This window comes from Marmota flaviventris, chromosome 12, assembly GCF_047511675.1.
Source record: "Marmota flaviventris isolate mMarFla1 chromosome 12, mMarFla1.hap1, whole genome shotgun sequence".
In the NCBI taxonomy this organism is placed as follows: Eukaryota; Metazoa; Chordata; class Mammalia; order Rodentia; family Sciuridae; genus Marmota; species Marmota flaviventris.
Genome location: NC_092509.1, coordinates 27,940,149 through 27,953,619, shown reverse-complemented (window position 1 = coordinate 27,953,619; position 13,471 = coordinate 27,940,149). Strand labels below are relative to the sequence as shown.

General features: G+C 43.1%; 1 protein-coding gene and 1 pseudogene across 3 annotated transcripts in view; one reads left to right on the top strand and one right to left on the bottom strand.

Moving 5' to 3' along the window:
- Window positions 1-13,471, bottom strand: part of Camk1d (calcium/calmodulin dependent protein kinase ID) — a 388,616-nt gene that overhangs the window by 91,413 nt on the left and 283,732 nt on the right. The gene's annotated exons all lie outside the window — the stretch shown is intronic.
- On the top strand, window positions 2,918-3,564 carry LOC114100197 (tubulin alpha-3E chain pseudogene; annotated as a pseudogene).

Sequence of the window (13,471 nt, the reverse complement as noted above, 5' to 3'; positions counted from 1 at the left end):
GCAGTGTTTGCTTGAGTTGAGATTAGAGAATTTGTCAACAGTCATTTTATCTGAGATGTCACCTCTGGCTCTCATTCCCCATAAGCAATGGTTGGGTTGAAAGATTAGTAGGAATGCCTGGAAGTGACTTGTTGGAGCAGCCTGGTCACAGATTTGTCAGCTTTCCATCACTTGATGTATATCTCTCCATGCCTGACATCAGTTCTTCTGGGTTGTTAATGGTCAATGTCTAGACTCTTGTCTTGATTGTGTTCCTCCAGATATACCTGGAGACCTGAAACCCGGAGGGCCACACTCTGCATAATGCTCTGATGCCTGCCTCTTCCCTCACTGATGACCCAAGAGTTACTCCTTGCTACAAAGAGTACACCCTGACTGAAGTTCTGAGCCGCAGTCACATAAAATCACATGCAGTTCAAATGGAAAATACTTTGATGGACATTGCCCTGTCATTTGCCTCTAAGAGGTGATAACAGCTGAGTATTAGAAACATGTTCTCAAAATTCTGCGCTGCTCAAGGGGTAATCGCTGGACAAGTTGGATCCAAAAAGTCTGGGAGCTTGTTTGAAATGCAAATTTGTGGCTTGTCTCCTATCCAGACTTATTTATCAGAATCTCTGCAGGTGGGCCTGGAAGTCTGCTTTAACAAGAATTTCCGGGTGAGCCTTAGAGGTCCAAAAACTTGAGTTCTGTTCTAAAGCTCTCCCACCTTGAGTTCTCAGTCTAGAATCTAATGCTGGAATGAGCAATGATTATCTGCCTGTATAACTGCTAAAAGAGGGTTATCTGTGGGTTTACTCTGGGATAACTGCTCCGCAGAATTCAAGATGAAAAACTATTCACTGAAGGAGGTTAAGATGGGCAGATGCATGGCCTGGGAAAAGTGGTTTTAACTCCCCAAAGAAACAAAGCTTGCTGGTGAAGGTCCACTTAATCTATGCTTCCTGATGCTGCCCACATCTCTGTGGTGAGAGGGACATAGGTGAATTTCTCCTTAGACTGTGTGCACCATGAGACCTACTGTGGGGCAGTTGTGAAGCCAGGGGAATGTTTAACAGTCCTACTGGGAACCTGCAAGGAGAATCCATGGTCAAACTCCAGGGTCTGTCTCACACATACCCTGCCCTCTGTTTCTTTTTGATGATATCAATCTACCCCATTGGGTTTCTGTGTATTTGCAAATGTGAAAGTACCCCCAAAGGACTATGGGAAAGAAAGAGGCAAGTTTAGCAGGTAATATTAAATCTGACGAGCCACCTGTGCTGCTCTAGGTATGGACCTCCAATGCTGTCCTTGGGGAGGGGAAGGCCCACTTATGAGCCACCTAAAAAGTACAATATATTTGGTAGAGAAACACAAGTGGAGAGAAGAAGAATCAAGAGATGAGACATTTCATCTTTGAAAAAACAAATTCATAAGCTAACAGAAATGACGAGTCATGGCACATAGTCATGCATCCTGAAGATCTTGTATCTTTAAACAAAGTGGCCAAACCCTCCAACCAGCAACTCTAAACCTATTAATTCAGCTTGAAGCTATGGAGGCCTGCTTGCATCATGATTTTAAGGCATCCTTTCAAATTCAGTCAAGTAAATTTTTTAGGGTAAGACAATTTATTTCCCCCAAGCATAGATTTTAAAACCTAAGGGAGCCATCTGGTGGCTTAAGTGTCTGCTAATTAAAATCCTCTCGGGCACAAGATTCGCACCCCCTGGGCACTGTCACTGGGTATAAGATAAAACAGTGCTGAATAAAAGCATTTTAATAGTGTATAAAAATCCAATCTTGCCATTTGGACACAATCAAATCAAAATTAAGGATGAGTATATAGAAGAGTAATTCTGGTATTATTTTTTTTTCTATTCCACTGAAAGAGAACCCGAATAATCAGTAATAAAAAGTTGCATTTTGAACTCAATTTTAAAACCACATTTCAAATACAGTAGGAGAAAATTGATTCAATAATTCCAAAACTAGAAGTCAAACCAAAAACCATGCCCCATTGGCTGGCTGAAATAATGTGCAGATTTGCTTGGCTTTGGGTCCTGCTCCCACATTGCAAGGAATTCCATAAAGTGGGGTGGGGAGGTCAGCAGCAGCTCAGAAAAAGAAAGATTCAGCTCCCAAGCACTGTTCGTAAAACTGATTTGGTTAAACACACCTTTTCTTTCTGGTCTGCAGTGTCACGCTGCAATTATTAATGGCTTCAGTACAGCAGCTCTTTCTTCAGATGTTGACATTCCTTTCTCTGTAAGAGATCTTTTCTTTCCTCCTCATGGAGAAAAATGTCCACATATTACTCTCATCAGGAAGAAGCAAAGATCACTCCAAAACTTCAGACGGTGCCTTGAATAAGATGCGGTTCTGCTCACAATGAACTTCATAAGCTTTTCCACTAAGGTCTTGCTTTTTCCAGCTTGCCCAGTGCCAACTGCATTACTGGGAAGGATTGTTATTGTATTTTTTATGAGGAAAACCCAGTTCCTTTCATGAAAGCCTAATTATACCAATTTCACCAGCAGCCATGAAGAACAAGCAGTTAGGAGGTCCTCATTATCTCCTTTATAGTTACTGTTAAAGTGTAACTTGGCTGTAAAAATGTGCCAGAAAGTTGGCGTAAATGTTGAAAATCGAAATGTAATTTTTCAAATTACTTACAAAACCAATACAAAGACTGTTATTAAAAAAAAAGATATTATGTCTCCTTAACTAGAATTCAAACCAAACATAATAAGACAAGACGATAAAATGTACATTTGGCTGGACTATTTCTAAATTTAAGGCATTCTGCTTTTAATGTTGACAACACATTCAAAATGAGAAAATATCACGGAGTGGGACAGCGCACCACACCTGCGCTAACACACATGGTTAGAAGCACTGCTGATGGCATCTGGGGTCTAGAAGGGACTGGGGAATGTGCCACACTACTCCTTCCTTTGTCCCTTGCTCCCTGAACGTGGACCTGACGGAATTCCAGACCAACCTGGTGTCGTGCCCCCGCATCCACTTCCCCGTGGCCACCTATGCCCTGGTCATCTTGATGGAGAAAGCCTATCATGAGCAGCTCTCGATGGTCGAGATCACCAATGCTTGCTTTGAGCCGGCCAACCAGATGGTGAAGTGTGACCCTCACCATGGCAAGTACATGGCCTGCTGCATGTTGTACAGGAGGGACGTGGTCCCAAAAGACGTCAATGCGGCCATTGCCACCAGCAAGACGAAGCGCAAAATCCAGTTTGTGGATTGGTGCCCCACTGGGCTTAAGGTGGGTATTAACTACCAGCCCCCCACAGTGGTGCCCGGAGGAGACCTGGCCAAGGTGCAGCAGGCTGTGTGCATGCTGAGTACACCACTGCCATCGCAGAGGCCTGGCCCGCCTGGACTATAAGTAAGTTCCATCTCACATATGCCAAGTGGGCCTTTGTGCACTGGTACGTGGATGAAGGCATGGAGGAAGGGGAATTCTCAGAGGCCCGAGAGGGCCTGGTAGCGCTGGAGGATTATGAAGAGCTGAGCGTGGATTCTGGGGAAGCAGAGGCTGAAGAAGGGGAAGGATACTGACTGGGAGGGTGTGACTGGCAACTCTCCCTTTCTCTCGCTCTCCTGGGCGCACACACTGTAACATTTATAGGATATATTTACCTATTAACTCTCTCTCAAGAGAGTTCCCATAGCTGGGTTGTGGCTGATGGCAGTGGACTGGTGTCCAACCCAGTCTCGGATTGCAACGTCCTGTGCAGTGGGCCGAGACCCCAGTTCAATTTTAAAAATTTACTTACAATGCTACTTAGGCAACTGTCCAGGCGAAGTGCGTGAATGACCCCCCCGCTGTTTTAGTTGGATTGTTCTAGTTCACATCCCACAGCACAGCTTTTGTCTCATAATGTGGGCAACAGGCACGAGCAGGGTGCTGGATATGCAGGATGTGGATGTGACAAGTTCCCATGAAGTGACACACGGTTATTGTCATGAACCAAGTGTGACATCTCTCCCAGAGCCCTTCTGTCTCCATGCACATCTGTAAGGCTTTGGGAACAAACTGGTTCAGCCCAACAGTAGATAATCCCATAGCCAATTCATCTACCAAAGTTGAGAAATATGGCAGGTCTAATGCCGTCAATGGTCTAATTTGGGGTGATCTTGCCCATCTTCCAGGGGACATATGGCAATATCTGGAGACATTTTTTATTTCATGACTACTAGGGTGCTGTTGGCATCTGTTGGAAGAATCCATGGATGCTGCTCAATATCCTAGAATACTCAACACATCCCTCCACAGCAAAAAAATTATCCAGCCCAAAATGTATAGTGCTGAGGTTAAACATTCCTATCCTAAAGAATTTGAAAACTACTTCAGAAGGATGATTTGTTGGTACACATGAGGACAAGAGAGAGGTGTTTTTCCTATTCTTCTCCTTGGAAACAGAAGCTTAGTACGCTGCCTGACACATAATAGGCATTCAATAATTATTTATTAAATTTATTTAAATAAGCAAAATGTCATCTCCCTGCCAGATCCAAGTATAATCTGATGGAAGGTATAAAGGTCCCTAAGTTTTGTACATTGAACTTAAAAACGTAGCATATTATGGAAGATCACATGGTATTTTTGTCCTTTGCATGCAAAAATTGGATTTTCATAGAAGCAATTTGAGCTCTGCATTGTGGCAATGACTTCTTTCCATTAGTCAAGTCTGCAGACAATCACTGGGTCTGCACAGTGGTATTGGCTCCACTGTTTGACTACCTGGAGCATTTCCCGATCGTCATTTATGTTTTAGAAAGTGGAAAATGATAAAATGCAACTGAAATAAGTAGTAAGAAATGAAGATCTTAAATGAATGACAGTAGAGGGGGTAGAGAGAGAAGAGGGGAGGGGAGGGGAGGGGAGGGGGGATAGTAGAGGATAGGAAAGGCAGCAGAATACAACAGACACTAGTATGGCAATATGTAAATCAATGGATGTGTAACTGATGTGATTCTGCAATCTGTATACGGGGTAAAAATGGGAGTTCATAACCCACTTGAATCAAAGTGTGAAATATGATATATCAAGAACTATGTAATGTTTTGAACAACCAACAATAAAAATAAAAAAATAAAAAAAATAGTCAATAAAAAAAAAAAAGAAATGAAGATCTCATAATAGTTATGCAACCGAGATGGGACAAGATGGGAACTCGTGAAATGGAGCAAAAGTGCCCAGGTGGATGCTCCATCGTCTCTACCTAGGTAACCATTTGCATTTAGTTGAAAGAACCAAAAGCCAAGAACTATGTGGCATGCTGGTAATATATCATCAAAAACTGTGACTTTAAAGACTTGGGCTAATTAGAGACTTTAAGTCTATTGCCATATACTTATGAAGATATATACAAATATATCTTAAACCTTCTGAGATAGGAATATTTAAGTATATGCATTGTTCAACTTTTGCACAGTGGTGCTTGCTTTGGAGACTACACTATGTGTGAAGGTAGAGAGTTGTCTAGATTTATATTCTATAATACAGAATGTACCTATTGGGACAGGGAGGGATTGGGGGGAGTCAACAATGGGAGCATAAAGTGGGGAGATCATCCTCATGGTCAGCAGGGACTCCCCAACATTGCTGGGGAAGACTGAGTCCTGGTCACTGGCTGTGATGAGCTCTGGCAGGGATGTGCCCACAGGGGAAGTGGAGATTTCAGAATATCTATGAAAGCCCAATTCCACCAGCCAGCAACGTACCCCCACGCCCCTCTCTTGCTCTGCTTCCACCCATCCAGGTAATCTTCTGATTATAGTTTCCCTTTGCAAGTATTTTTGCCTAAAGGGAAACGCTACATTGCTTAGCAAACACAAACCCACTTGACAATTATACATTTCAGTATGAATTAATAAAATAGTCATTCTGTGTCTTTTGATTAGCGAGATTCTGTTCTGACGAAAAGATCCAAGCTTGGTATGTTGGCACACCAGCAGAGGTCTAGAAGTTGGGCTGCAGGTCCGTCTGGGTCAATGCCACACCATGGGGCTCTGCTGACATGGCCAGCTACCTTTTCCCAGGTCTTACCCAATCCTCATGAACACCAACAACCAATCGAGTGACTAGCCAAGGATAGCCCACCATCCTTTCTTCCTTTCTCCCTACTCAGATTTCTGCAAACATTGATCAAAGTCTGCATTCCTTCCTTGGATTTTAGCAATGGGCACTCCTGGAATTCTGGGGAGCAAAGTTAACCTAAGACCATACTTCAGGGCTGGGGATGTGGCTCAAGCAGTAGCGAGCTCGCCTGGCATGTGCGGGGTGCTGAGTTCAATCTTCAGCACCACATTAAAAAAAATAAAATAAAGATGTTGTGTCCACTGAAAACTAAAAAATAAATATTAAAAAATTCTCTCTCTCTCTTAAAAAAAAAGACCATACTTCAACCCCCAAATCAAAACAAGAACTATAATAAGCCTAAGTCTCCTCCACAAGCTTCCTGTCATTTGATTTCTTAAGAGGTGCCCACTTACAGAAGCCCTACAAGATATCTGAAATGGAAGCAGTATCTCCAGGAATGGCCAGAAGGGTCCTTGCCTCAGGAAATGCCCTTGGTCACATGACTGCTCAGCTTTTTTCACAGTGACTTAGTCTTCTCATCAGTAAATGTGTGTGTGTGTGTGTGTGTGTGTGTGTGTGTGTGTTTTCAATCCTCAGCACCATATAAAAATAAATTAGTAAAATAAAGGTATTGTGTCCAACTACAACTAAAAATTAAAAAAAAAAACTCTTGTTGTAAGTAGTAAGGTGAATGTTTGATCCCCAGCTCCCCACCCATAAATTCATATGTTCAAGTCCCATGCTCCAATGTGATGGTATGAGGAGATGGAGCCTTGGGAGCTGAGTAGGGTTAGATGATGCCATGAGGGTGGGTCCGTGTGATGGGATTAGTGTCTTTATAAGAAGAGACACTTGGGCCCTCTTTCTACCCACCATTTGAGCACACAGTGAGGAGGTCATCTGCAAACCAGAAAGAGAGCCCTCTCTAGGAATGAATCAGCCAGCTCCTCAATCTTGGACTGTGAGAAGCACACAGACTCGGACAGGGTTTTGCTGTGGTGCTTTGCTATGGGAGTACCTCCCCCCTGGGTACCTCCACATGCAATTCTTGGGGTTGGCTTTGCATTGTCTTGCTGTGTGTGCCTGTTCTAGCACTTGCCCTTCCCATTACTGCAAGGACTCTCGACTCAAGGACTGCAGCTTAACATCTGTGAACCCACCACAATGGCCCTGGCAGCAGGATGCTTTGAGAAATTCACTTCATGCAGACTCTGGGGAGCTTCCACCAAGGGAGAGGAGGGCTGTCCTTGGGAGGGCTCTTGAGCTTCTTGGTGAAATTCTGAGAAGCATCTTCTACATCTGTTCTGTCTCTTATCCATTCACAGTAGCAGATGATCCATAGACAGGCATGGATAAAATACACAGATCAGCAAGGAAACGAGCCTTTGCTCCTCAAAAGCAGCAATAAACCAAACCAAGGAGCACATGACAGGTTTGCCAAACACACTTTACAAACAAAAATTTGGGAAGAAAATGATCTAATGTAGGCACACAAAGCATCTGAAATTAAGCCTGCCTAAGAAAAAAAGTGTTACCTTTATGAGAAGTATACAAACAGAATTTTGATCAACCTTTATTTTGGATCAAGTTATTTTTCACGGAATATTTAAAAAGTAACATTTTATCATCTTGCTGCCAATGTTCCCTTAATTCTAGACTGGCACTGGTTTTCCTACAGGAATAGGTGGTGCAAGGGGAGCAGATACTTAGATCTGTTAGAAAGGACAGACATGCAACAGTGTGAGGACCCTGGCTCATGGCCACGTCCTTCCCTACCTCCTATCAACAAGGATTGCAATGACCTCCACTTCCTCTCAGGGAAGCAAAGAACACTCTGTATGGCATTGTTTTCTATGAAAACTCATCTAGCAGTATTAACAAAGAGCAATACCTTAGAAACCATTTAGGGTCTCCACACTCAAAAAAGGATAAATACAAATGAAACATTTAAATGAAAATTAATTGTAAAATCCACAAAAGGTAGGAAGGAAGAGAACTTGTTAGTCGATGTGTTCTTGTGCTTATTAATCTAGACCGAGTTACAAGCCGAGTTCTTTGCTTTCCATCAGGTAAGGACAGTTTCTTTCCCCTTTAAATGCCTGTGAAACAGGGTCTGTGTTCATTGTGCTCTTCCCCCTCCTCCCTCCAGGTGGCGCCTCCGTCCCAGTCCACTTAGACTGCCCTGTTATAATTCCTCAGAAGCCATATCACCTTCTGTGACTTAAACAGCCAGTTTCTGGTTTGCTTTGTGCCAGAAACCAACTAACTGTTCCTGGAATCCCAGTGTGGGAACACTTTCTTAAACTGAAATTAATACAAAAAGGCAGAGGGGTGGGAGTGAAAGGATAGATTTTCATGTTTCACGTGCTATACAATAGATTTATGTGGGAGATGGATTCTGTTGTGATCAAAGACTAGCAATGTCTACAAAAGCACAGTCCACCAGAAAAGTATCCATTTTATAGTCCAAACAAGGTGGTTGTAAACTCCCCTCCTGGTGGGTCAAATGCCGAACACAACGGAAATGCATCTATGCTCAGTTATGGACATATCTTAGTGTACATTTGGGGGGCACATGTCCTTGATAGGGTTTTGCTCATCTTTGTATGCTAAAAGCACTGCTGTGACATTAGTTCTTTGTTCTTAGTAGATTACAGTGTTTTTCTTTACAAGCTCCCTTCTGCCTGGGTCATGCTTCCAAGTATTGCATTTCCACCGAGTAAGGCTGGATCAAGCCTAGGCAGCAGCTGGTGGGTTAATCCAAGCATTTCTGGCCACATATTATTTATTCCAGCTTCATAATTTGCAGGACCTAAGTCCTAAAGAAGCCTGTGGTGGTCTTCCTACTTGCTCTCCAGAGGCTAACAACTTTGATACACAAAGTCAACGGCTGTCACGTTGTAGCAATATATCTATGGGCTCTTAATTTTTTGCCTTTATGTTTTACACAGCTGGTGTAGTTTCTATTATATTATAGATGTTCAATAAACGTGTATGGAATGAATGATGGGGTACAGCTCAACTTCTGAAAGTTATCTGTAGACTGTTTGAAATATTCTGGTGGATGCGGCATGATGTTACATAAAAATATTTGCAGCATAAACTATTTCCATTCCATCTGCAACCAGCTATGGTTTTTATTTGCAGAAACATACCTTGAGTTCTGAGCAGGAAAACAAAATAAAAATGAGTGTCTGTCTTTGGATCAGTTGGCTACAAATAATAACAGATAATTTTCTTTTGAAAAACTGTATGATGTATACGGTTCTAAGTATACATATATGTAAAATTTATACATAATGAAGTTATATATACATATTTGATAGGTTTATATATACATATGTATAAAACTTAATCCTCACAACAATCTGTGAAATAAATACTATGATCATCATATTTTAAAGAGGAATCTGAAAAACAGAGAAATTAAGAGATCTGTTCGAAGCCACTCCATAAGCTGCAGTGTCAGGCTGTAAAAACTATACATTTGGACTCCAGAGCTGATTTGCTTATTCACTGTACTGTACAGCCCCCCCCCCAATACCAGGTGGGTGTCTCTCATTCTCTTAGTGGCAAGATTTAAGTGGCACCCCCACTAAAACACTAACACCAGGAACCCTCGTGGGAGGTGGGGGTAGGAAGGTCTTTGCAAATCTGGCCTCACTCAGCTCCCCCAGTAGCTGGTCGTTGGTGATGGTCTAGCCTGTATGTCATCATTTGCCACGGGAAGTTTTAAGTCCTTCAGTTGAGAATCTCTGCTGCTCTTGGAATTTCCAAGTGCTTCTTAAAGCTCCCCTCTCTAATCATGATGAAATTATGATGACAACCTCTATTAGTCAGGAGATGCTAGCTGTAGGCACAGACAAAGCCCCCAAATGCATAATGGCTCAAATGTATTTCCTGCTTACGCAAAGCTCACCATCAGTGCCCCCTCCTAGAAGTGACCCAGGGATCCACTCTCCTTCCTTCTGGATGTTGAACCTTTTTTTCAACAGGAAGCTGATTTTTTCCATCGGTCCAGAAAGCACATAAAGGATTTTGCACTGGAGGTTTTGATGAGCCAGGCCTTGAAATTATACATATCATTTCCACTCACATTCCACTGGCCAAATGCAAGTCACTGGGCTGAATCTAACTGCAGAATTAACTAGGAAATGCAACCATCTCTGTGCCCAGGAAGAAAAGTTAATGAGTTTGGTGAAAAGCTAACAAGCCTCTGCCACAGAGGCTAATCTCAGAATTAACAAAGAAACAATCGATAAAAGAATGTCTAGCCCCTACATTACATCAGTACATCAGACATTCCTTTTCTCTTTTTTGGGTGTGTTTGAGAAAATGATGACATTAGAACTTATGAATTCTTCATTTTTCCTAGGTAGATCGATTTTGATTTCCAGCAACCTTTTCTAGAGAGGATCCATGCAGTAAAGGAGGAGCTCATACAAAATAAATCCAAATAAGATCTTGGGGCTTCTTGATTAATAGGTTTCCTTCCAGGCAAGGAGACTACTGTGGATCTCTGTCCATGCCCACTGGTCATGGATGTGCTGGCAGGAGGATGCTTCCCCCAGCAATTAGGACTTCTGCTTCTACCTTGCCTTTACAGTGAACGTCACCAGTATTCCAAGTCATCCTCTGATGGGACTAAAGCCACATGTGATGGGTCACACAGAAGCAATGGCTGCCGATGCTTTTAGAAAATGTAACAAGTGAAACTGCTGTGGAGGAGACAGGGTTGAGGACTGGAACCCACTCCCCCTATCGTGATTCTGAGCTCCCTGACTTACCTGAGGACCCCAAGGGGGATGAATTTGAAAGCCACTGTTCAGGAGGAGCAGCAGCAGCCACAGCAGAGAGCTGTGAACAGCTGGGGATGTGGCGCATTGACAGAACACAAACAGCAGGTGTGAGACCCTGGGTTCAGTCCCCAGGACTCCCCCCGCCCCAATAAAAAAAGATAAACTGACAAATAACTCTGTGCTGTTACTCCAGGAGTCAGTATTTCTATGGCCACCTCCACAGCTGTTTCCCCAAGTACAACAACTACATGCCATGGAAGCATATTTACTGGATGAATGAAAAAATGATGAATTTATCTGCCATTCACCTGTCAGCAGATCACCTTTCTGGGCCAACACTGGGAACACATTTAGAAAAGCTTACATGCCTAGAGTCCAGCCACCACATGCTGCTAGCTCCCCATGCCACTTTCTGCTGCCAAGAACGCACGTGATCATACCACCGCTACCAGAAATCCCAAAATTAGGACTATATCTTTGTCTCTCCCCAGTTCCATTTTAACCCATCAAACCAAAGGACTGTGTAGGATCCCAGATTAACTCAAGACTTAGAATGAATACAGAGTGACTGACAGCACATTGCAGTAAGAATCAAGCTGGGTGAGATGGTGCACTCCTGTAATTCCAGTGACTCAGGAGGCTGAGGCAGGAGGATCATAAGTTCCAGACCAGCCTGGAAAAGTAGCTCAGTGGTGGATTCAATGTCTAGTAGCACCAAACAAACAAACCCCACCCCCCAAAATAGGCATTCCAATTATTCCTAAGCCTTTATAATGAATTAACGGCCCCTTAAAGGACTTGTCTTTTGGAAGATACAAATATTCGATTCCAGAAGACAGAACTTCACTGAACACAGTTGTTTTAATCCCCGCCCCCCCTACACACACACACACACACACACACACACGTACTTCAGATTATAAGCAGGGCCATGAGGTATCATATCCATATTATCATTGGCACCATCCACGGTGGTTGGCAGGGGCAGATAATAAATAGTGGTAAAAGGAACCAACCAAGAAAGCAATGAACAGAGAGGAAGGCACGGGGTAGGAGGCCATTTTGTAACACAATCTGAAATACTCTTAAAGCCATGCTGGATTTTCACAAGAAGAAACTGAAGTCAGACAAGGGGCTACCCTTTGTCCTAGGCCCACGGATAAAGGGAGAGTGAATCCAAGTCCCACAGATGGTGGGCTGCGTAGGCCTGGTCTGGTTGTACGGGTCCTTGATCTGGAGCCCAGAGATCTGGGGACTGGCAACTTGTCTTTGCTAGACAGCTGGAGAGCTGCTGGTCTTCATGGTTTACCTTTCTTCTGGGGCTGATTTTCAGTGTTTTAGAGTAAGCATGGTACTTTGTGTTCTATGTCACAGGGAACGGGGAAGAGAGCTGGGAGCAGGAGAGGCTGTGACCAGTCAGTACAGGAGGAAGGCAGAAGAACAAGCAGCTTGGGACCAGGAAAGGACCCCCCAAGTGCATGTGCTCCTGTAAATTCAAAATATAGAAGACACTGCAGATTACTTTTTCACTTTCAAAATGCACTAGGTAGTAACAGTGTTTCTATCCTGGGTTGAGATCTCAGAGATAACCATTGCGAGCACCCTGTGGGAGGGGTTCACGGAACAAGGACCAAAAACAATAGGCCAGTTACTCTGCTGGGCTGGCCTCCAATCGAGGTAACAGACCAAGAAAATGACCCAAATTCCAGCTACATTCACCTATCCATCATGTAACTTTTTTTTTTTTTGGAGGGGAGGGTTACCAGGGATTGAAGTCAGGAGCACTTGGCCACTGAGCCACATCCCCAGCCCTATTTTGTATTTCACTTAGAGACAGGGTCTCACTTAGTGTCTCACTTTTGCTGAGGCTGGCTTTGAACCCGTTATCCTCCTGCCTCAGCCTCCCAAGCCGCTGGGTTTACAGCCATGTGCCACCACACCTGGCTCAACTTTTCTTTTTTTATTAGGTAATGAGGAAAATCATGTATGTATCCAAAATGATGAATTAATGAACAAACCTAAAAAAACAGGGCATCTGCCTTATGCTCTTTATGGCACCTTCCTGAACTCTTCCCCTTAAAACTAGCAGTGTTTTTATTTCATTGTTTGGAAGCATCTTAAGCAGTCCCCATATAAACATGACAAGCTTATAAACAAAGACGAATACACACATAAAAGAAAACATACACACTATCTACCACCACCACCACCATCAACAACAACAACAACAAAAAAAACAAACAGTAAATACAGTAGACAGAGCCTAAAACAAGAAGTGCCCGGCATCTGTTGTTCTTTCTTCGATTTCTTCCTGGTAGCTCCTTAGCAAAGGTGATCCTTCCTTAGTAATCTTTCCTGCTAAATCTGCCTGCAGTCCACCAGCCACCAAACAATAAAAAATAAATTAAATTAAATGAAGCGACAAAGCTCAGCAGAAATATTTTCAAACTGATTAAATCATAAATTCAAATGTCTTCCCAAGGCATTAGGTAAATAGATATTTTCATGAATAGTGCCACAGGGAGGAAACTGAGTCACCCAACAAGGCTTTTGTTGACAGATGAAACCACACAGGCCCTTC